Source organism: Peromyscus leucopus, chromosome 3 (genome assembly GCF_004664715.2).
Source record: "Peromyscus leucopus breed LL Stock chromosome 3, UCI_PerLeu_2.1, whole genome shotgun sequence".
NCBI lineage: Eukaryota > Metazoa > Chordata > Mammalia > Rodentia > Cricetidae > Peromyscus > Peromyscus leucopus.
In genome coordinates this window covers 25,846,270-25,871,759 of record NC_051065.1, presented here as the reverse complement: position 1 = coordinate 25,871,759, position 25,490 = coordinate 25,846,270, and the positions used below count along the sequence as shown (strand labels likewise).

General features: G+C 38.7%; 1 non-coding gene across 1 annotated transcript; it reads left to right on the top strand.

Annotated features, from left to right (window-relative positions):
* The first annotated feature begins 14,142 nt into the window (after positions 1 to 14,142).
* LOC114688397 lies at positions 14,143 to 14,305 on the top strand. Its single transcript, XR_003733779.1, has one exon. It is a non-coding gene; the product is annotated as a U1 spliceosomal RNA (small nuclear RNA).
* Positions 14,306 to 25,490: the final 11,185 nt, after the last annotated feature.

The following is a 25,490-nucleotide window of genomic DNA, read 5'->3' as shown; positions in this document are numbered from 1 at the left end:
TAGAACCACGATGTCTAGGCAAAAAAAAAGTATAAGATTCTAGGAACAAACTTTTGTTGGTAGTTTACTAATGCTGAGTAGTAACTTTTCCATTCCTATCCCTGGAGTCCTATGAATCCTAAATATAGGAGAGATAGCATCACACATTGAAGACTAATTCAGTGAATGCTCAGCCTTATAGAGAATGTACCCTAATGCTTCTAGATATGTCACTTATATGTCATTGTAACTGCAACTTAAAAATGTCATTCTGTTGGTCTATCAAACTTGCTCCTTCTGGAGAGCAGAAATCATGATATGATGATTAAATTCCATGAGAACTGTCTCACTGCTCTACTTTTTTTCTTATAAAGTGAGATTTCTGGTCAGTTGTAATGTCTTGTATATGATGCTATAAAGAGCATTCTATAAGTCTGTGGATGGTAGTCTTGATAAAAAAAAAGGACTATATACAGAAAAGACAAGTATGTATCCAGAATAAGTGCCTAATATAATAAGGACAAATTATTTTATTTCTATCATGAAACTGATCCAGTGTCATCAATCTGCCACCATGCAGGCAGCTGGCTGAACTCTCTGGAGAATGATGCTTTAGTGGAGATTCTGTGTTTCTCTACACGGCTAGCAGGTAAGTCACTCACTCAGGAGTAGCTGAAGCTATATTGGCCATGGTAGGTTGAGCCTTCTATAACCTCCATCCCTGGTAACATGATCACATTGTTCATGAACACACTGGGCAGTGGTAAGGTAGCTGCAGAAAGCAGCTGACTGGGATCTACAAAATCAGTTACCCCCTCCAGATCACTATTAAGCTAAGAACACCATTTGGTGAACATTCGTGTGAGACACAAATATATTTGTAGCTTTGTTCATCCAAGCAGATCTACCCATAAGTCTCTTCTCCCATGTTCCTTGTCACAAATTTTCAAATAATTTTACTTCAAAATTCCTGATTATCCAGCCAAATGATTTGCTACAGTCCATGAACTATCAAATAATCACATATTTTATCCTTTCTCTTTACAAGCAAAGTGAATGACCAGGATCACTACTTAAAGCTCTGCTCATTGGAAGAATTCTCTTATGTCACTGACCTTCACGGATATCCCTAAAGATAACAGCATTTTCCCAAGGCCATCCCTGAGAAAATTCCTCCCAGAGTCCTGGGAAAAATGCTACGTCCAGCATGCGGTTCTCTGAGGGAAAGGAATCTACATACACCATGTTTTTTTTGGTCTGTTTACTTTATTCCTCTATGACAAAATTCTATCTATATAGCTTCAGTTCCATCCTCACATTCAGCTCCTCTCTGTGTCCACTTTTCCTGTACTCCTATGCTTCTGAGCTCATCCTCATCCTCTGTCCCTTCTTCGTCCTCCATCTGGCTTTCCTAGCTCTTACTCCTGGCTCTGAGAAAACTCTCCTGGAGATCTGCTTTACCCTCTGCAGAATCTCTGTCCTCCTCTCCTCTCTCTGCCCATCCAGTTCAGTGTCTGTCTCTGGAATTCCACTCCAGTCCTTACTGCACCTGGTTATGCAAAAAGCCCTATTGTCCTCAGTCAATCTCTCTGTCACACCCTGGGCCTGAAGGAAGGGAATGGTCTGAGCTTCATTTGCACAAGAAACAAAGCTATGCATCTACTGCCTGCTTGTCTCCTAGGCTCAGTGGTGGAGTTAGTTACCTGGAGGTTCAGCAGATCTCAGAAGGAGAACTGTTTGCCAAGTGGTCTAGTAATATATAGGCTCACAAGAAATTCATAGCAAGGTGGCAGCTGAATATTAAGGCTGTATAACACCAAATATTTCATGATAAATGGCTTCCCATTTGATGGACCCTTGGTCAGTCAAAGTATAGTTTTAATACACAGATGAATCTCTATAATATATTCTTGCAGCCCACAAGAATTCCGAAAGGCTGAAGAGCTTCTGCTGTTCACTTTAAAGTGGTGCCTTTATGTCTTGCAAAACACTATAAACCAGTCTTCTCCTCCTCTGTCAACTTCTTTTGCAGGCATGGTGAAGACTGGGAGAGAGAAGGCAATGCAGCCACAGGGGAGACCATGGACCACTTTCTCATGTAGGTCACTCATCTGAACATTTATGACCTGCTTCAACTGATCATATATACACTGCTTGCACTTGATGATATTCCTGCCACTCATGTCAATTTTATGGTTTGGTGGGTTTCTTCACTACTATAAATGAAGTCATTAGCATCTTTAAATATAATTAGACTAGCCGGGCGGTGGTGGTGCACGCCTTTAATCCCAGCATTTGGAAGGCAGAGCCAGGCGGATCTCTGTGAGTTTAAGGCCAGCCTGGGCTACCAAGTGAGTTCCAGGAAAGGCGCAAAGCTACACCCTGTCTCGAAAAACCAAAATATATATATATAATTAGACTAGAGATCTCATTAGAATCCCAGAACCAATTCAGGAAACATATCCTTAAATTCCTTGAGAGTTACTCTCAGTACCCCAGATCTGAAGATTAACCAGGGATCTCCAGAGAAATGAAGCCAATAGCACGTGTGTGTGTGTTTACGCTGTGTGTACATGTGTCTCTCTCTCTGTGTAAGCACTGACTTATGATTACAGAGCTAAGACTCAAGATACTCAGCCAGCAAGCTAGAAAGCCAGGAGAGTCAACAGCAAAGTTTCACTCTGTCCAAAGCCTGAGAACCAAGGCAGCTGATGGTATTCATTCTAGTCAGAAAGTCAATGGGCTCAAAACAGAAGAGAAATTTTCAGCCAAGTTGGAATGAAGGAAAAGTGATGCCTGAGCTCACACAGCCAGGCAGGAGACATTTTTCTTATTTAGGAGTAAAGCTTTTTGTTTCTCCTTCAGGTCTCTGGCTGGCTGGATGAGGCCTACCCACTTTAAGGTATGCAATTACTTAATTGATCTAAAAATTAATAATTTCCAGGAACACATTCAGTGATGCAGCCAGAATATTTGACCAAATGGTTGGGTACTTCATAGCCTACTCAAGTAGTATTACCAGTTGACAGGCAGTATTAACCATCACTTCACTTTAGGTTATAGAGTTAAACTGTTCTCACCAGAACCAAAACTCTCAGTGAAGCTGAGGAATGATAATAAATTTAGGACCCTTATGTTTCTATGTACATATTACCAGATTCAGTAAATATTCACACTGACATTTCTTTTTTTTTTTTATTTAATTTGATTTTATTTTAAAATATAACTTAGTTCTACATATCAGCCACGGATTCCCTTGTTCTCCCCCCTCCTGACCCCCTCCCCTTCCCCCCAGCCCACCCCCCATTCCCACCTCCTCCAGGCAAAGCCTCCTACGAAGACTGAGATCAACCTGGTAGACTCAGTCCAGGCAGGTCCAGTCCCCTCCTCCCAGGCTGATCCAAGTGTCCCTGCATAAGCCCCAGGTTTCAAACATCCAACTCATGCAATGAGCACAGGACCCTGTCCCACTGCCTGGATGCCTCCCAAACAGATCAAGCCAATCAACTGTCTCACCCATTCAGAGGGCCCAATCCAGTTGGGGGCCCCTCAGCCATTGGTTCATAGTTCATGTGTTTCCATTCGTTTGGCTATTTGTCCCTGTGCTTTATCCAACCTTGGTCTCAACAATTTTCGCTCATATAAACCCTCCTCTTTCTCGCTAGTTGGACTCCCAGAGCTCCACCGGGGCCTAGCCGTGGATCTCTGCATCCAGTTTCCTCAGTCATTGGATGGGGTTTCTAGCACTACAATTAGGGTGTTTGGCCATCCCATCACCAGAGTAGGTCAGTTCGGGCTGTCTCTCGACCATTGCCAGCAGTCTATTGTGGGGGTATCTTTGTGGATTTCTGTGGGCCTCTCTAGCACTTTGCTTCTTCCTATTCTCATGTGGTCTTCATTATCATAGTCTCTTGTCTCTTCTTCTCCCTCTCTGTTCTTGGTCCAGCTGGGACCTCCCGCTCCCCCAAGCTCTCTTTCCCTTGACCCTCGCCCTTCATTACCCCCACTCATGATCAGGCTGTTCATGTAGATCTCATCCATTTCTCTGTCATTGGGCAATCCCCGTGTCTTTCTTGGGGTCCTGTTTTCCAGGTAACCTCCCTGGTGATGTGAGTAGCAGTTCAGTCATCCTTGTTCCACATCTAGTATCCTCCTATGAGTGAGTACATACCATGTTTGTCTTTCTGAGTCTGGGTTACCTCACTCAGGATGATTTTTTTCTAGATCCATCCATTTGCCTGCAAACCTCATGATGTCATTGTTTTTCTCTGCTGAATAGTATTCCATTATGTATATGTGTCACATTTTATTTATCCATTCTTCAGTTGAAGGGCATCCAGGTTGTTTCCAGGTTCTGGCTGTTACAAACAATGCTGATATGAACATAACTGAGCAAGTGCCCTTGTGGTATGATTGAGCATTTCTTGGGTATATGCCCAAGAGTGGTATAGCTGGATCTTGGGGGAGATTGATTCCCAATTTTCTAAGAAAGCACCATATTGATTTCCAAAGTAGTTGTACAAGCTTGCATTCCCATCAGCAGTGGAGGAGAGTTCCCCTAGCTCCACATTCTCTCCAGCATAAGCTGTCTTCAGTGTTTTTGATCTTAGTCATTCTGACAGGCATAAGGTGGTATCTCAGAGTTGTTTTGATTTGCATTTCCCTGATAATTAGGGATGTTGAGCAATTCCTTAAATGTCTTTCAGCCATTTGAGTTTCCTCTGTTGAAAATTCTCTGTTTAGTTCTATAGCCCATTTCTTAATTGGACTGTTGGGCATTTCTTAATGTGTAAAGAAAGAAGATATAGAAAGATGGTGAGTTTGTAGAAGAAGAAAATACTATTACTGCATCAAATAATTGCTTAATTTGGGCATAGTAGAAAGGAGTTTTCATGTTATATAAACCCAAGTTCAAAGCCTGCCTTTATTGGAAAAGGAAATTGATTATCAATCAAACATCCTTAAAAACTAAATGACCTCAAGAAAATATAAGAAGATATCTGCTTAACCAGTCACCAGACAGAAAATAATTTGCATTTTGTAAAGGCCTGTTATTACCCTTAGACACAAGGAAACCACTGTATCTGTATTTCCGAGTTTTATGCCTCCCTTTAAAGGCTAATTCTTTTTTAAAGATGTCTTTTTCCTTATTCATTGTATCTGGTGTATCTGAACATTTTGCCTGCATGTATACCTGTATACCACATACATTCCTAGTGCCCACAGTGTTAGGACACAATGACTGCCACCTACAGAATTCAAATAAGACATGGCTGGAAGGTGTGTACCTCTATACATACTCTATAAAGTTTTAAAAGATAAATTTAGCATGTCTAGAAAATACATTGTGTGTGATTCATATTTTCCTGCACACAGGTCATTATTATGGAAGCACAGAAACAGTCTTTAGCATCTTGGGAAGCCAGCTTTCACTTAACGGGGGCATGATGAATGATAGAGCATCATGAGTAATGATGTAACCAAAGTCAAATAAATGGCAATAGGAAACAGCAGAGGTGATAAGAATTATAAGGTTTCAATGCAAACAGCCATGACACTGTGAGCAGATACAGCTTTGCCACCTGTGTTTCCTATTGAGATATGAAATCACCAAGGAACATTGCATTCTACCTGAAGAGACAGTTTGGAAAATATTTGCCTAGACTATTAATCATCTCCTTGCATCATCACAACAAAATATCACACTCTTTGTTGTAATCAACTGAAGTTTATTTCTCCTTGTCCTGGTGGCTAGAAACTAAGATCAAGATACCTGAAAAGGTATTTCTAGCACCTCTTTGCTTAGTTTTCAGATGGCTGCCTTCTAGCTGTACCCTTACATCCCATACAGGCCTTGTATGGCTCATCCCTTAATAAAAGACATGAGTCATAATGGATTAGGACACTACTCACATGACTCTTTAACCTTAATTATACCTTTATAAGCCAATCTGCAATGACAGCCACACTGGAGGTTAGGTCTTCAGCATGAATTGAGAGATAAGACAATTCAGTCTATAATACTTATGATTGGAACTGAAATTTTAAAACAAAATTACAGGGGAATGAAGGGAAGGAGTGAAGAGAAATTGTCTTTGGGTAGATTCTTAAAACATTGTTGAAGGGTTCATAACACATCCCCACGGTTGGGCATGTTTGCATATGCCCGGTGGACCTGGACACATCCACCTAGCCAGTTCCAGGTCAGGATAGCCATTTCCAGGTCAAGGCATCTCGTGTGACCAGGATCCGTGACTTTGCATGTTTATGTAAGCGCACAACATAGCCATGTGATCTGCGCATGGCATGTGTGGAGTAGTGACGTTGACCTGTGCACGCCCAGCCTTTAAAAGCCAGCGCCATGTTCCCTGTTCTTCTTCTCCACACACGTGTCTCTCCCACAGGCCTGCGCACTCTCTGTCCCTTTTATCTTTAATAAAACTCTTATTAGCGGATTCTGTCATGTTTTGTGACATTTCCTTGCAGGGTAAGAGCACAACGCCGGAAAATAACTAACAATTGTAACATGTTTTTTATACACCTTAAACATTTTTAAATGAGTAATAAAAAGACACATGAGCCCAAATATAAAAATAAAAACAATAGGCCAGGCATTGGCAGTGCACAGCTTTAATCCCAGCACTTGGGCGGCAGAAGCAGGAGGATCTCTGTGAGTTTGAGGTCAGCTTGGTCTACAAAGCAAATTCTAACACAGCCGGGGCTACACAGAGAAACCCTGTCTTGAAAAACCAAAATAAATAAAAATGAAAACAATGCATAGGATCCTTGCTAGCACCTTAATTCTCTATGAATTTGTGCTTGTGATATTAGTCAGTCTATTTTTTTTTTATATCACTGAATCACTTCATCTTGAAAGACTCCATTCAACATGAAATTTGTAGACTACAAGAAGATTGGCCAGATTAAGAATTTTATAAAGTTATTATTGATTTAAAAAGGTTTATATGAAAGCTGATCTTCAGACTTCTGATTTGTCAGACTCTTATTCACTGAATAATATCTTTATTTCCTGATAAATTCTATTACAAGTTATTTATAGAAAATATTAAAATTACTATAAAACCATAACTGGTCAAAAATAAAATTAAGAAAGACACTGTCTCCAATTTCCACTGCTGTTATAAAATACAGCAGAAAAGAAATTCAAAGAAGAACATTTTTTGGCTTATGGTCTCAGTGGTCTTAGTCTGCTGTCAGTTAATTCTCCTGGGTTCTGGCCTGTGGTGAGGAGCATCATCACAGAGGGAACACACAACAGAGGAGGCTGCTCAACTCACGAAAGCCAGAAAGCAAAACAGAAGCAAGGAATCCGTCAAGATTCCAATACCCTTTGAAGGGCATGATTCCAATGTCTTTCTAAGTAGGTCTCATCTCCTAAAAGTCCATAGCACAAAGCCTCGCAACCAAACCTTTAGCAGATGAGTTTTGGAGACATTCTGCATCTACACCATAGAAACAACTTTACAGCTCGTGGATATCTGGTCAAACGAAGACATGAAACGCTTGTGTTAAAGACATGAAACGCATGAGTGTTAAATATTTCCATGATCCTTAGGGTGAATAATGCATTATAGATTAGGGAAAAGAAAACATAGTTTTTATCAAAAATAATTATCTAGTTATTTATCTGAAGCAATCATACAATGAGATATACTGAGCAGGTCAGTAGGATAGTAAGTCTTATGACCATAACACATAGTTACCTTTGCATTTTCAAATAAATAAATGAAAGTTCAATTTGAAAATGTAAGCAACTACCATAATTTAATGCAGAAATTACACTGAAAACATATGCCAAAAAATGGATCTATAAAATAGATTGTGTTCTAGCTCTGTTTCCATGGATACCTGTCATCTCCTGTCCTCTGCTCCTAAAAGGAACAAAATTTTTATGAGTACTATGCTTTTTATTTTTTATTATTACTTTAATTCTACATACAAGGTATCATTGTAATAATTATATGTAAAAATAAATCAGGTACTTATAATTTCTCCTTGATCCTTATTTTAATTTTTTAATATATAGCAATGTACATATTCATTAAATACAGTATAATGTCTTCCTTTTTCTCATTTTCTTTCTCCTTTCTTTTCTGCTTTTTAAATTTTTCTTTCCCTTGTGTTGAGTTAAGGTCTCATTTATTCCAGATTTGCTTCACCATGTTATTTAGCTGAGGATGACTTTGAATTTCTCATATTTGATTAATTTTTTAGACTTATTAACTTTATGTGTATGTTTTGTCTGCATGTATATATGTGTTTCTTGTATGTACCTTGTGCCTGTAAAGGCACTGGATCCCCTGGAAATGGAGGGTACAGATGGCTGTGAGCCGCCATGTGTGTGCTATGAAGTGAACCTAGGTCCTCTGCAAGAGCAGCAAGTGCTCTTAACTGCTGAGTCTTCTCTCCAGCCAAACCTTGAATTTCTGATCCTTCTGATTCCATCTCTCTAGTGCTAGAATGAAAGGTGTGTGCCATCATGCCCAATTTATATAGTGCCAGATATTAAACCAAGGGCCTCGTGAGTGCTAGGCAAGCACTCTCCCAATTGAGCTACATCCCTACCCCATAATGTGATATCTTCAATACTTAATATTCACTTCACATCTGTGTAAGTTAAGATTCTCCAGTGAAATAAAACCAATAGAAACAAGGAAATGGGTAGCTAGATGAATTTTAGATGAGGCCCAGCTCAAAGAAGTGCTTCACTGGGGGAGATACCATAAAGATTATGGCCTGGTCTGATTTCATCTTGACCTCTCGGCTTCTTGATCTATCAAGATGTGAGCAAGCTTCTACCACTGTGGGTTTACCTGTTGTCATGCCATCAATCGAAAGGTAAAGAGAAGCATATGGAGGAGACACTGATTTCTGGTAACTGACCCATATCATTGTGTGGCCTGCGAAATAACACTTTCTCCAGCTGGCCAGCTGGAGAACCAGGGCAATCAGTGGGGTAGTACAGCCTAAAGCCACCAGGCTGAGATTCCAAAGAAACTGAAGTCTAGTTCTAGTCTGAAGAAAAAAAAAAGACTGGTAGCTCACCTCAAGTGGCCAAACGAAGGAGCTCCTTTGCAATCAATCTCTGGATATAACTTAGGATTTGAGTTAATGAGATGAGGCTCCCATTGGCAAGATCCAAACATTACTCTCATCAAAAAGTCCCCCTCAAAAGCACACCCAGAATGTGTTGATAGCCAAACACCAGCCCAGTGAGATTGACAATTAATACTGACCAGTCAGTATCTTCCCATGTACTTATATATGACATTTTAATTTTAGGGAACACACTGTCTCAATATTTTTCTTGTGTTAAAAAGGCATAAAAACATGGTCAACTTTGTAATTAATGGAGAGAGTATAGGAATATAGTACTAAGAAAAATTTTGGAAAAATAAACCTTTAAATCTTACATTCAGCAACAATTTGTTTTTATAATAAAGTTAGTTGACAAAAGAGTGGCTATTTTGAAAGAACAAAGCAAACAAACTTTCTTGCAATTCTTTGTCCAAAAGGAATCAAGGCCAAGAGCAGCTAAGAATGCTATGACCTTTCAAAAATAGAACAGTAAATAATCTAGCTAAGACCAAAGTCACTTTTGGAACAATGTTATCTAAGACCTAGAAAGTCTTTCAATTTAAGCCCAATAATTATCTATCAAGAAAATAATTTTTGAATTTTCTTTTACCATTAAAATCATATTTTATCCTTAAAATTGTACCTATGGCTAGCATGGTGACACATGTCTTCAATCCCAGCACAAAAATGCAGAGGTATGAGGATCTCTGTAAGTTTGAGATCCAACTGGGCTACATACTAAGTTCAAGGACAGCTAGGACTAAGCCAGAAGACCCTGTATCAAATAAAAAGTCTACTTATTTTTAATCAAATTTCAAGTATATTTAGTACTGTTAACAATGGTCACACCGTTGTATACTGTATTTCCATTCTGCTCTTTGTCTCCACAAAATGGTATTTTAGATTCCATTTAGATTTAAGTGAACACATATCTGGCAGATGTTCCTCTGCATAGTATGCTGCAGATTGATCTAAGAATTTGTAAACTTATTTTTAAATGCTCGATGATATTCCAGGGTATTTGTGTGCGTGTGTGTGTGTGCTTGCGCATGTGTGTGTGTGCGTGTGCGTGTGCGTGTGCGTGTGTGTGTGTGTGTGTGTGTGTGTGTGTGTGTGTGTGTATGTGTGTGAGTCTTCATTCATCTTTATCCATCCATCCACCACAGACACCTAGGCTGTCTGTTATAGCTGTTGTAGTCAGTGCTGAAATGAACAGGAGAGTCCAGGTATCTTCTTGAGATTCTGATTTTCTTTGTAAATGTACACTCTCAGAGGTGAGACTGGTAAGTCACATAGCAGTTCTAGTTACGATTGTTTTCAGAAATGTTCATTGTATCCTCCAAGAGTTCACAGTGGGTGAAGAACAGTTTCGTCAATAAATGGTGTTAGAGAAATCACCTCATCCTCTACAGGAGAATAAAATTAGGACCTTAACTCAAGCCCTGCACAAAAATCAATTCAAAATGGATTCAAGGGAGACCTGAAGCCATGGGTCTACAAAAGGGAAGCAGGGGTGTTTTTGACACGAGTTTGGGCAATGATTGTTCGACTATGATACAAAAAGCACAAGCAACAGCGGTGGAAACAGACGCCAGTGGGATTGCACCGAGCTAAAACGCTTCTGCACAACGCGGAAATATCAACGAAGTGGAGACGCTCCGCAGACGGAAGTGTTTGCAAGCCGCCCTGCGTCTCATAGGGAATCACCACCTCGATGTGGTTAGAAACTTAAGCAACACAATAGTTAAATGGCCAGAAAATTTCAATAAACATTTCTCTAAAAAGACTTCAAAAAGTCAACAGTTTTAAACCAGTTGTCAACATCATTAGCATTAGATCAATACACTTGAAACCTACAATGAGATATCAGCAAACCTGTTCCCAAAGAGATAAGACATAAGGAGTGCCAGGTAGGATTGAAGACACAAAGATCTTGATCCATTACTGGTAAGAATGAAAATTTGACAAATTTTCTGCTACTTTCTCGTTTAGCATCTTCATTCACTCCGCAAAGCACCTGTTTCAAATATTTCCATTATCTTCAAACTCCCTCCGCTCCTCCATAAGCCAGTAAATTGCTTTCATTCCATATCTAGAGAAAAATATACCCTGCCAATGGAAACAACTCGCAGTTGTTTGAAACTCTGCCTATTTTTCTCTTCTTCTTCCTGTCACAGGAAAGCTGTCAGAATCCCTCCGTGCTGTGATACCATCCACAACTGCACCCTCCTCCCCTCCTGTTTACCCATTCTCTGTTTTTTTCCTGTTAGATTTATTTTCTTCTGTTATACTCTTCATCCAAAGGAAATTCAAATGTGCAGAGAGTCCAACTATCTCAAAATGAAAATGGCCCCGTCTCTCCTTCATGGGTGTTTTGCATCTCATTTATTTACATTTCTTAACTGACTAAGCATGTGCTCCGCAGAAGCAGACTGTCCATTTTTTCTATGCCTACTTTCTCACTTCCCACTCTTAAGCCCACATTTATCCAGGTTACCACCTTTAGTTGATCAATGCAGCTTTAGCTGGAAGGCATAATGTCCTCCAGTTTGCTAAATCCCATACGCTCTGCACTTCTGATCCTAGTTAGTATCTGTGTGGCTGCAGCAGGGAACCCTGTCCTAATGATCACTCTTCCGTGCAGCTCCGATTGCCGGAGATAAAGGCAATGCCACTGTTTTTGGTAGCTTCAGCTAGACCTTGCTAAGAGAATGGACCTCTTCTGTTTATGATTCAAAGATACTGTCTTAACCTTTTCTCTTTCAGAGTTTAAATTCCCCCCCAAATAATGTTATTTATTTCTATGGCCTCAATCACCATCACTAGGTTACTATCTTTTTGGATTTCAGGAAAATATACACAGTTGTAAGATAATTAAGCCTGCAAATAGGTCACTTGTAATTTGTAGGGAAATAACCAATAGTTTCTCCCACAAATGTGTTCCTCTTCTGTGTTTCCTATCTCTGTGAAAACAGCAAAATTTGACTTGTAAATCTTTTCGGTGTTCCCCATCTGAGCAAGAAGCAGCAAAAATCTTATAATGTTCCTGTTTGCCAACACAGAAAAAAATACAGAATTCCCTCTAGCTGATCAAGCTAAAACCCTGACACTTCCATCAGCCTGTGTTGCTCCCTGCCCATCCAAATGCCATTATCTTCTTCGGTGGTCACTCCAACAGCCTCCTGAATGATCACTCCACTGTCTGACTTCACTTCACTTCCACACTCAGCCTAGTGACCTTTGAAAAGCGTGTGTCCAGTTACGTCAGCCTCTTGTTCGAAATCTCTCACAGCTGATCACTGGTCCTTGAATAGTGTCAAATGCCACTGAAAGGGTAAAAAGAAGTGAGAAATTTACACAGATGAAGAATTTTCCAATTGCAATCCTGTAGGTTGGTTTTAAGAAATATTTAGAAATATAAAACCTGAAATTATTTTATTAGTCTGTAAATAAGAATAATAATATCAAACATTTGCATATGACTTTTACTAATAAAGCATGATAGTTCTATTATTTTTATTCATGATTTTCAAATACAAGTCTTAAAGTAAGAATTGTTTCCCCCATTTTATTAACAAGAAAATAGAGAATGAATATAAAGGTAAGTGACTAACCAAGCCCAATTATCTTCTAAGTTCTATGATTGATACTCAAACTTAATCAAAACTAAATCATTCCATAAACTGAAATTAAGAGATTGAAGTTGAAATCAGAACAGTCTCATGTTAAATTTTAGTAAGTACAAAAAAAAAGTATGGCAGATAGAAGATAGATGGGTAGATGACAGACAGGTAGATGATAGATAGATAGATAGATAGATAGATAGATAGATAGATAGATAGATAGGATAAAATTTTCATACAACTATCTCAGTACAAAATTAAATAACTTTAAAAATAGATATTATATTTAGAGAAAATTTTATTCTAAAAAAGAACAGTACCATTTATATTTTCAAAAACTAGGTATAATACTAAATTTATTGTATTAAATAAACCCAGATAATATAGAGATTTAACTAGTTACAATTATATCTTATTTATTTCAATACCAGAGTTGACTTTCAAAAAAGAAAAAAACACTCCCACCATAAAGTGATGTAATTGCCACTAAACAAAAAGTGAAACATTTGTCGGCCTGAAGTGAAGGGTAACTGAAGGGTAGCTGAAGAGATAAAGAGGTGGAGTCAGCACTGTCCTCAGAAGATTCAGGCATCAACCACAACTCCACGTGGGGAACTCAGCCAAGACCAAATGAATGCCGACCATCACTGACGGGGCATCTGGGAGCCAGTGTGAATGAAAGACCGAGAACTGAGCCAGTTCAGGTCAACCAGGTGTAATGAAGCCTAGATGAACTAGGAGATAGATGCCGACCAAGTGGAAATGCCTGTCCAGATAACAGTCAGTGAAAGAGTCCACCAAAATTAAGGAGGAACAAAGGCAGCTCTCAGAGGCCAACCCTCCCAGTGATTGCAATGCAAATTCCCTCCATGAAAGAGCCTGCTCCAAATGTAGAAAATCCAAATGAAACTTTCACAGTATCACAATATGTAGAAACAAAAGCAACTCTGAAACTCAATTTGGTTTAAGAGGAAATCACTTTATACTCCACTGGTTCCTGAATTTAATGAAAATTTTGAGGAGGAATGGCCATAATGAGAATTACTGTTCTTTTTCCAATAATTAAATAAAACATGCAAATACAAACAAAAATAGTAATAAAAGTCAAAAGCAAGAAAGCACCCAGGAAAAAGAACAGCATCAGGACTGTGAGACCATCCAGAACCCGACCTCCATTGCAGAAAGTTGCAATCAACAGTGCCCAGTTTTGAGAATACAGTATGCCTAACTGGAAATAACAAATAAAACACAGGTTAAAATGGGTATTTTGTGCTTTATTTCATAGCTTTGGCATGTAGCTTTTTTCTTATTTTGTAAAACATTGTCAAGAAAAGACCAGAAAACATGTAAAGTATTAATAGCTACAGTAACCTATTATTTCTTTTACAGCAGATGTATAAGGAAAATAATAAAGAAAAATAAATAATTAAAATCATAACAGATACTAACCTGCCAGGGAAGATGACATCATCAGGAAGGTAGTTTTCCCAAGGCAAGGCTTATCAACTCTTCTCTGAATGTGTTGTCCCCTGCAATTTCCCCAAATGTGGGAAGTGCCACTCCATAATTTGTGACAGTGAGAAACTGAGTTCACACTTTCCTCTGGAAGAAAAATCCTAACAAACATCAGGAAAACTTTGCCTGAGACTAACCAAAGGCAACTAGGGTCTGTCTGGTGGTTCTAGGTAGACAGATTGCCCTGAGCCACTAAATCCAGCTAACTCAAGTTAATATACATTACTTAACTGATCTCAGGGATAAACTTTAATTCAGGCTTCAAGTCCTCTACAGTCTAACTTCACATGTAAATAAAGGATAAAAGTAATATTATTTTCATTTCCAATCATTTACTTAGTAATAAAAGTTTTCCCAGGCAGATCACCCTAGCCCAAGCTTGTTACCATAAATAATGAGAAACTAATCAATCGTGGGCCAAAAGCTGCTTTGGGTAAAAGTGTGAGGAAGGGTTACTGTGGGACAACACGGAAGGACTGATTGCAAACAGGAAATCATCTACATTTCAAAGACCTTTGACCTAGAAACTCAGTCTCTGGATACTGTGGGACAACACAGAAGGACTGATTGCAAACAGGAAATCATCTACATTTCAAAGACCTTTGACCTAGAAACTCAGTCTCTGGATATTTATTCAATGCATAGCCTCCATAACTGCTTATGTGGATATTTGAGGCAGCATTACTTATAGTCACAGAAATAAAAGCACATTACACTTCAACAAAGACAGTGATAAATTTTGATCCATTCATACAGTGAAATTATAGACAGTCATTGAAAAGACTGAACTAGAGCTGTGTTCTTACTAAGAAAAACCTTCCAATCAAACTGAATTTAAAATCAATGTTCTATCCTGTGGTAGTTCCTTTCATGAGTAATTTTTAGATCATGTCTTCCTGTTGATACATAAGGATATCTTCATATGCATAAGTTCATACAGACAATGTTTTATATAGCAAGAAAAATTTCAAAGTGCTAAACTCCAGGTGTAGATGAAACTGAGCAGAAGATTATTTCTTTAATTTTCTTTGCACATCTAACTTACCACATACCTGTTCTAACTATGAACATTACACAACAGTTTCCAAAGTTTCTATGGGACTTACTTATCATGGAAGGTGAGACTGGAGGCCACTTTAATTGGCTTTGTTTAATTTCTTGATCAAAGTTGTTTTTTTAAAGCAGTAGAAACTGTTAAGTGTGGGAGGGTCAGGGTAGCCATGGCTGGGTATCCTTTGTCCACCTGCCCCGAGCATAAACAACTGCTTATAATTGACCCATATTATATTTACAGCAATGGCCCATGTGATCTTGTACTCATCTTCCCTCCAGAGCAAGCAGGTTCAATGAGGCACTAGTGTTTAATTAAGTACAATTTTAAAAAGCTGGATCAGGCCTCACTAGACATATAAATGCAATATACTTAGTACCATAAAGTTGGCTAATAATACACATCCATAAGGTAAAAAGACTCTTATAGCAGAGTATTAAGTTAGCCAGAATCCAATTTGTGAAAAAAAACTCCTGTATACTCTCATTGGTGAGCAATAATGCATTTCAGTTTCATCCTGACACAAAAATCTCTCAGGTTCCTTTACGTTCTTTTATGTAAGTACCATAAACCATTAATAGAAGTGCTCTCCTAGGTCTCGATTCAAATGTGGCTTGATTTGTAGATTTCATTAGCAAATATCAAGAATATTTTCTTTTGCTGGTAATACAAAGTGGGACAAAGTTGCTAATGCTTGCTTTGTGAAAACTTGCATAATGGTGTATAAAAGCTCCTTTGTCTGGGGACCTTGTCAAAATTAGAAATAATCTTGTCTCAGGATAGGGAGACTTTGATTATTTTTAATGTACAATTGATGGATATTTCTGACCCTCCCACACTTAACAGCAAATATAAACTAGACAAAGGAATACTCTGCTCTGCTATCATTTCTTCCCCCGGGACAATGCTTTCAAAATTCCAACTGTGATACATCTCACATTGCATTTCAGCACTCTGCTGATAAGAGAAAATTCTGAGTTTTTTAGGACCTTCCAGTCCCAACCCCTGAGCTGAAATGCTTCTTAGCCTTGACAGTGGGGACTTGGGAGGCATTCTTACAACCTGAATCTCCTCTGAGTATAAAAGCAAAACACCTCCCAGGAGGAAGAGACCTGTAATCACTTTATTGCACACTCCATAGCAGAACCAGGAACAATAGTGATAACCAGCCAAAACTCATCTGCTCACCAAGGCAGGTACAGGGGACAAGTCTTCCTCTTCTAATAGAAATATTAAACAACAAAAAAGGCCTGCCTTCCCCAAAACACTTCTCACAAAAATGCGTAAGCACTGTTTATATACCGTTTGATATGATGACTGCTGTACCTGGAGAAAAATGAACACTGATAACTGTTTGGTTATGAGACTTGATTATGAACAACTGAAACATGTTCCAACAACACAATTCTCTGTTTACTGAGTTTGGGCAGGTTTGGGGTCAATGAAATGCAATTTGAGTAAGTGTCTCTCAGAGCAACACTAACTGGAGCCACTGTGGAATACGCCACTATTGTCTCTGAACAGACATTCAGATCCTCACATGTCATGTTGACCTTTTAATCAGTCAGCCTCTAGAAAATGTCAACTGTTTGAGGAGCAGCTCTCAAATCACATGACAAATGCCTAGCAGTTCTTTATTCTGAAGCCCTGAGAAATGGTAGTGATCAAGAAAGAACAGCACATACACCACACAAAATCTTGTACTTCTATGATATATCATGGCTGATTAATAGACATATCATTTATCAGTTGTTTACCCAAAAAATATTTAGACACCATACGCTGTCTACAGACAAGGTATTTTGTCAATGTTCTGAATGCTCCCTCAGCTCTTATAGAATATGAATTCTGTATGCTTTGTGGTACATATTCATAAATATTATTTCTCATGAGATCACAAACATAGTATAGCATTTGGTATGGAAAAGAGCCTCAGAAAGATTAATTTATTACAATTGTCTATAAGTTCAAAACTAGAACCACACAGTAGATTCTGTTCCTGAATCTTGTGGCTTTGCAGAGTACCTTATTTATATTCAGTTTTCAGAGGTATTAGAAATGCCATGGTTCCCCGAGATACTATATGTGTGTATACATATATACATATGCAAATAATTGAGCTACAAATACTATATATATATATATATATATATATATATATATATATATATATACAAGTCAATTAGCTAAAACTATTTTTAAAGATCAATGTGACAATTCCAGTGCCAGGTATGGTAGCATCCACTTGTATTTCTAGCTAAATCAGGATTCTTGTGAGTTCAAGACCAGCCAGGGCTATACAGTGAGATCTCTATAAAAACAAAGGACAATTCAAAAGAGTTGCTAAAAAGATTTATTACAATACTGTAGCAAGACACTTGCAGAGTGGCTGCTTTAGGAAGGGAAAGTCAAAGAAAACTTGTCTGGAAAAAGTGCCATTTGCAGTGATACATGATTGAAGGAAAGGAAATATCCCTGCCTATAGCTGGGTTGGAGGTGAGTTCAAGCAGAGGAATACCAGGGTTCTCATTTTCTGAACTTATGAGTAGAAAGATTAGCAGAGGATTATGTAAGGCCCAATCATATAACTTTGACAACTAAGCTGTATGCCTTATACATGAGGCACACTGATAAGAACTGATTGGGATAGAAGCTGGTTCCACAGAGACAATAAAGAACCCTGTCTCCTTCAACTTATGGGATATCTTTAATACATAGCCTCCAACATCACCTCACAACACAAAAGGAGACCAGGAAAAAACTTCATGAGCCAGAGCTACAGTGATGGCCGCCATTTCCACCTACATCCCTTTGCTCTAATCAAGGTGGAAGTAGGGGAACAGGGCATGTTTAACTATGTGATGAGGAAGAAAACAAAAGAAGTGACTGACAAATGTTAGCATTCAAGGAAGAAAAGAAAAGAGGTTATTGAGAAACGTTAGCATTCTTCACAACAGGCCTCTTACACATAGTTTTAAAATGGCCTTTTGTGTACAATGAAAAGTCACTGGGGTTCCAGGCAGAAGAGAAATGGGGTCGGCTATTATTTAGAATGATTATTTTGCCTAATGTAGAAGCCCAAATGTCATGGGTGAGAGCACAGTTGGAGTCTACAGTAGAATCTGGGCAAAATTATGTCTGGACTGGTTTGTAATAAAGAAAGTAAAAAGTGGTCAGATTTGCAAAAATAGTTATTTGGTGCAAGGGAAAGAACTTGTTGACAGATGAAACACTTAGAGTCAAAATAACGTCTTGACCTCTTTTCCCATTTTGATTAGCTGGTAAAATTTATTGAGATATAGTGGCTTGGAAGAGGTTATATTTGGGATTGGGTAGAGGAGAACAGTTTATAGTTATTATTATAATATATATATATATATATATATATATATATATATATATATGAGCATTAAGTTTAAAATGCCTATTAGGCCTTCAAAGAATACATTGATGTGTGAATCTAGAACCCAAGAGAGTAATTTAGTTTGGAGATAAAATTTGACATCATCATTGAATAGATAGAATACAAAGTTTAGAAATGTCATTTCATGATATGTGCAAGGGACTAGAGATAATGTTTAAGCACAAATATATCTTTTAGTAAATATTTATAAAAGAAAAAAATAAATTGTAAATCCTTCACCTTCAAGGAAATAATTATTTTGGAAAGTAAAAAATTAAAACGCTACAAATTTACATTGTGATATGAATAAAAATTTTTATTTGCAAATAATGCAACATGGTGCTTCCAGTTATATGGATATGATAGGGCAGCTTTTCTCTAGCTCTTAAACAGAGATAGATGGCACTGCACAGGCATACAATCTGTCTTTGGTGTTAGCTCAGAAACAATAAAAGCCATGGCTCAAAATTTAAAATGACATAAATAAAAGTAGACTTTGATACTGCCCATAAATATTAGGCATCAATAGAACAGGGCCTGGTTAAAGTTAGAAAGAGATTTGATCTCCATGTCATGACATTCACTCCAAATGGGAAGTTTGATTATGAATAAATTCTACTGAATAAAATGAGTGTGTGTGTGTGTGTGTTTTTTCAGTTTGTAAGGGCCCCATTGCATGCTTCTATGTGTTTTCTTCTGTGTATGTAAGTAAATGTAAAGCTTCAGAATCTAACGTTTTTTGTTTTTTTTTAACTGCATCAAAATATTTCCAGAGTTATTTCCAGTGTAAATTCAGCTTAGCTCAAAACCGTTCACGTCCTGTGGACTGCCCACTCCTCCCCTCCCACTGGGTCTTCCCAGAGTCTTGGATTCATGCTGAGTTGTATTACTAGTTCCCCAGTGAACCTAAAGAGAGAAAATTGTGCTTTTGTTTCTTTTCTAGGAAGAATTTAATCCTTCTTTCCTCACAGAAAACAAAAGGCAAAAATGGAGAATGAAAGTGGAAAAGAAACAGAAGAAGGCCTCTTTGCATTTTAAATATCAGAATTTTTCTTGTGAGAGATTATATAGTCCATTGTACCTAGGTTAGGCCCTCATGTCAATCTAGTAGCTGATTTTCATGATTTGTTTTAAAGAAATAAGTCTTTAACATGATTAGTTGGCCAATAAAAAACTTTAGGATGTGTGTGTGTGTGTGTGTGTGTGTGTGTGTGTGTGTGTGTGTGTAATAAAACTAGTGCAAAATCATCTTTTAAATATGATATTAAAAATTATAAAACTCTTTCCTATGAAGTCAAATTGTGTAATCAATAATTCTGAACAATCTCCTTTGTAAATATATGCACTCTCTCCAATTAAAATCCCAGAAAGAGATCTTTACAGCAGAGCTGAACTCTAAAGACTGTTTTACAGGGTGGACATTTCAAGCAGAAACAGGGCTTTGAATTAAACGAACATCAAGGTAACCCACCCTTTCCACTGAGGAGCATATGAGCAGATGCTCCCTGGGACTTCATCCTCAAAAGCAACTTAATCAACATCAGCCTCTTATGTGGGAAGCCTACACACTGATTCCAACTTTCCCTCACTAAGTTCATTATTGCATTGAATTCTTGCATTACTGCATTGTTGCATTGCTCTTCACAATCAAACCAAGTCTCTCACTGTGGGAAATCATCTTTAGGGTGTCATCTTTGGCTTCAAAGGCCATCCTTGACGTCCACTGCCTGTCTCCACTTATCCTGCACACACTCACTGAACACAGTTTGTAGCAATCCTTCTGCCCCCGCTGTGGCTTTTTGGCATCTTATTCCAATACTTATTCCAAATTTTATACACACTAAGAAGATGTATTTTCATAGTCACTAGTGGTCTCAAGGTGCACAAGGCTTTTAAAGCATGTCTTATTATAATGGGATTTCTTATGAAGGTCCTAGAAAAGTATAGGTTTATTGCTAGAAATGGAGTAAGGCCATGCTTAGGCCTTAAGTATGATTCATTGTTATTTTGACATTCTTATTTGAAACACCTCTATAAAAGCAGAGTAATTTTTCCATGTAGCAAATTTCAACAAATGTTAATTGTCTTGGAAGTCTTGACTCTCAGCTGGTAAGATACATCAGTCAGATGTGTTGCCTTTATTGTTCTATAATGCTCTTTCTACAATCCAAGACCATCCAGTCCCATTTGACTCAAAAGTGTTGAGATAGATTGAAACGTTCAGCTTAATGATGAAGGCAGAGATATGGATCACAAGAAAGTAACACTTAAACACCTACTACTAAGAAAAGAAACTAAAGAGAACATGAGCTCAAATTAAAAGTGTTGTCATGGAGAAATCCGTACTCCTTGGTATATATGGTTTTGTAGCACAGTCAAGGGACTGACATTCATAATAATGATCCCTAATAAACAATAGCTCCAAGCATGTTCTGAATTCTTCATTTAATTAGGCAGATATGCTCACATTACTAGACAGAAGTATTTTATAAAAAAATAACATAAGAATGAAAGGTTCCAATGCATTCATTATGAGAAAGTTTACTCATAAGAAAAATCATCTGCAATAACAACATAAATAATGTTGTACTAATTAAAACATCTTACATAATTTTCTGCAAATGTCTATGCACTTAAAGAGAGTTCAGACATTCCTGGGGTTGTCAGAGAAGATTTCCAAAGCTGCTGGTGACTGAATTCTTCTTGGAAGAACTGAAAAGATGCAAACAGTATTCCTGGACAAACAAACAAACAATATATCTGGGAAGGGATGGATTTACAGGTTATATTCATAAAACAATAAGAGATCACACAGAAGAAAGAGTGTTGGAAGGCTAACAATGTAGCTAGAATATAGACAGGCTTAGACATCAACCCGAGAAATGTATCCATAACAGAATGTGAAACAAAGCCACTGAAAGCTCCCAGTTAGAAGCCATCTGATAAAACACAGCTGTGTTTGCTGCTTTTGATTCTGTGTTGTCTGTTTGTTCTTAAGGAAAAGATTTATTAGTGGCACTGGAGGCCAGTAAGCCAGCAGTCCGTGCTCTTGAGGCAACCATCCATCAAACTATAGAGACTATAGGAAGAGTACCTTTCCTTCCTTCAAGTGGTCCACGTCTTTAATCATAGAACTCAGGATGCAGAGGCAGGGGAATCTCTGAGTTTGACTCCAGCCTGGTCTACAAAGTGAGTCCAGGACAGCAAAGGCTACACAGAGAAACCATGTCTCGATAATCAAAAACAAAAGAGTATTCTCATCTGGACAGCATTACATATGAAGCCTCTGTTTCCTGAAGAGAATTCTAGGACAATCCATCCTGTGCCTTTCCTATCCTACCAAATTGTCTTAGAAGGATGCATTTAGGACTTTCCAAATAGAAAACAAATAGAATTTGAAGTCCAAGCCCTGCAGTGAAGAGGCTGGTGGGGGTTAAAAGAAGGTAAAGATAGTAAAGCATAGGAGTCGATGCAGAAAATGGATTGAACATGGCCTGCCATGTAAAGACATCTTCACTTACATTGTCCTCTAAAAGGGGGTGAGTTTTGTTTCATCCTGAGTTCAAGGCTGCTGCAACAAATCCTGAAGAGTTCTCATAACTCTCAGAACTCAGGGGTGGGGGAAGAGTCTTAGACCATGTATTTGCCAATTCACTTCAACCCAAGTAACCTTTCTTGTGTCTCTACGGCTGGAGATGATAGAACAACATAAGATGGTGTCCACCAGTCAGGCTCCTACCTTCCCACAAACCTGGAACAGAAGGCACTCCTCTTTCAGGAGTGTCTATCAAAGGGAGGACCCCAGTTCTTGGAGAAGAACATCCCGGGCTATATATCCAGGAGGAAGCGTTTTTTAAAGGACACCTGAAAGAAGCAGAAAAATAGCATATACTTATGAAGGTTTTGTTGTTGGTGTTGTCTTAAGTAAATGCTTTAGAATTCAAGGTCCAAGACCTAATGGTCTGAAGAAGTCTATTTAATCATTTGGTCAAGGTGAAGGAGAGACTAAGGTTGGCTTGTTCTGAAGCAATTATTTTACATAAGAAAAAAATGAAAGGAAAAAAGTTATGACCATGAACACATTAATTGCCCTTCATGGTATTTGAGAAATACTTGAGGAAAGACATGAGTTTGAAAATATTCTTTGGTAATAGTATTTTGTTCCAAAACTACTGTGAGCCTAAATTTTAAAGATTTTTTTCAGTAGTATAAAATAGTATTAAAATCCAACTTCCAAAATGAAAACTAGCTCATCACACTAAAATTAAGTTCCCTGAAGTAATCCTAACCAAAAGCCACTTTTTATTTATTTATTTTACATCCAGGCCACAGTTTCCCCTTCCTCCTCTCTTCCCAGTCCCTCCCCCACATCACCCTCTGCTCCCACCCACTAATCCACTCCCCCTCCATTTGTGTTCAGAAAAGGGCAGGTCTCCCATGAACATCAACAAAGCATGGCATATCAAGTTTCAGCAAAACCAAGCACCTCCCAACTTTTTAAGGCTGGACAAGGAAACCCAGTATGAGGAGTAGGATCCCCAAAGCCAGCAAAAGAGTCAGAGACAGCCCCTGTTCCCACTGTTAGGAGGTGTTAAGAGGACCAAGCTGCACAACTGTAACCTATGTGCAGAGGGCCTACGTCAGTCTCATGCAGACTCCCTGATGTCCGTTCAGTCTCTGAGCTCCTATGAGCCCAGGTGAGTTGATTTTGTGGGTTTTCTTGTGGTGTCCTTGATCTCTCTGTCCTTTCTCTGCCTCTTCTACAGGATTTCCCTAATATTTGGATACGGATAACTCTAGATTTTTCTCTTCTCAGGATTTCCCCTAACTCTGCCTATATTTGGCTGTGGGTCTCTGTATCTGTTTCCATCAGTTGCTGGATGAAGCCTCTCTGATGACAACTGGGCTAGGCACCAATCTATAAGTATAGCAGTATATCATTAGGCATCACTGTAATTTTTTCCTCCAGTCATGTTTGGCTCTATCCCAGGTCCCTGGGTCATCCAGCCTGTGGATCCTGGTGCTCCAGGAAGTGTCGGGCATGGGCTTACTCTCCTGGCATGGGTTTTAGTCTAGACCAATCATTGGTTGGCTACTCCCTCAATCTATAGGCCACCCTTACCCCAGCACATCCCATAGGCAGGACAGAGTGTAAGTCAAAGGTTATGTGGCTGGGTTGGTAGTTTTCCCATTCCCTCTACTTAAAGTCTTACTTGGTCATAGGAGATGGCCAGTTCAGGCTACATTTTCGCTATTGCTAGGAGTCTTAGCGGGGTCATCCTTATAGATTCCTATGTGCCAGGTTTTTACCTGACCCCAAAATGACCCCCAGACCCAGAAAGACAAATATGGTGTGTACTCACTCATAAGTGGTTATTAGCTGTAAAGTAAAGGATAACTATGCTACAATCATAGACCCAGAGAGATTAGGTAACAAGGAGGGCTCAAATTGGGACTGTATGGATCTCCCTGGGAAGGGGGAAATAAAAGAGATTTCTTGAGAGCTGTGGTGGGGTGGGGGGAGATTACTGAAAAAGACTACTCAAAAGCCACTTTCTAAAGAAAGAAAAATGACCTGATCTGAGATATCTTGGCAAAGAAGTAACAAATTGAGATTTTTCTGTAACACAAATTCCTAAATCGTTTTAATAAAAAACCCAGAACCTGATACTGGGGTAAATGCTGAAAGATCAGAGAGACAAAGGAACAATCAGCTGCCACATCTTACCTCTAGGACTCCTCAGCCTGAAAAGCCTCAGCCAACAGGCCTCTAGCTGAATGAGTTTTCTCAGCCAAAACAGCTTCAGTCGAAAAAGCCGCTAGCTGAAAGGGACACTTCTGACAAAAAGCTTTTAGTTCCTGTCTCCTCACACCTTATACACCTTTCTCCACCCATCCATCATTTCCTGGGATAAAACGCATGTGTGCTTCCCAGTACTGGGATTAAATGTGTGTGCCACCACTGCCTGGCTCTGTTTTCTCTCCTAGACTGAGCCAATCTCATGCAGTCGACGGTGGCTTTGAACTCGCAAAGATCCAGATGGATCTCTGCCTCCTGAGTGCTAGGATTAAAGGTTTGTGTCACCACTGCCTGGCCTCTATGTTTAATCTAGTGGCATGTTCTGTACTCTGATCTTCAAGCAAATTTTATTAGGGTACACAAAATATCACAATTTTCTCTAAAAAAAAATCAAGAAAATAAGTTTAATAAATACTAATACTGTGCCCAAAGGAGGACAGAGTGACAATCTGCATCATTGGTGGCTAATAAAATAGCCAATAAGAAGATGAGGTTCACTGGGCATAGTGGCATGAACTTTTAATTCCTGCATTTACGAAGGCAGAGGCAGTCAAAACTGTGAGTTCAAGACCAGCCTGCTCTACATAGTGAGTTTCAGGACAGCTAGAGCTATATAGTGAAGACCTGACTCAAAAAAAATTTTTTGAAAAGGGGTGGGTAGAAATGAGGTTCAGCTATGGTTCAGAACAGTGCTTGTTTAATGAAGATGGCTAATTTTAGATATATACTTATTTATACACACACATTTATTTCACAAAGATATTTTAAGTTTGTAGGGGGATATATTGGAGCTTTGTTAATCCCAGGCACATGCATATTGTATGTATGAGGCTACATGTAAAGAATCTTTTTCTAGCACATCTGGTTATACGCTCAGAAACATCCATTAAGAGTTTTATTGGTTAGGTAGGAGTAGTACAGGTCATGAAACAATGACAGGGGCCAGGAGAGGAGAAAACAGGTTTTCAAGGATGCTGTCAGAGAGGGTAACGGAACACATGCAAACTGAAAGTGGAAAGA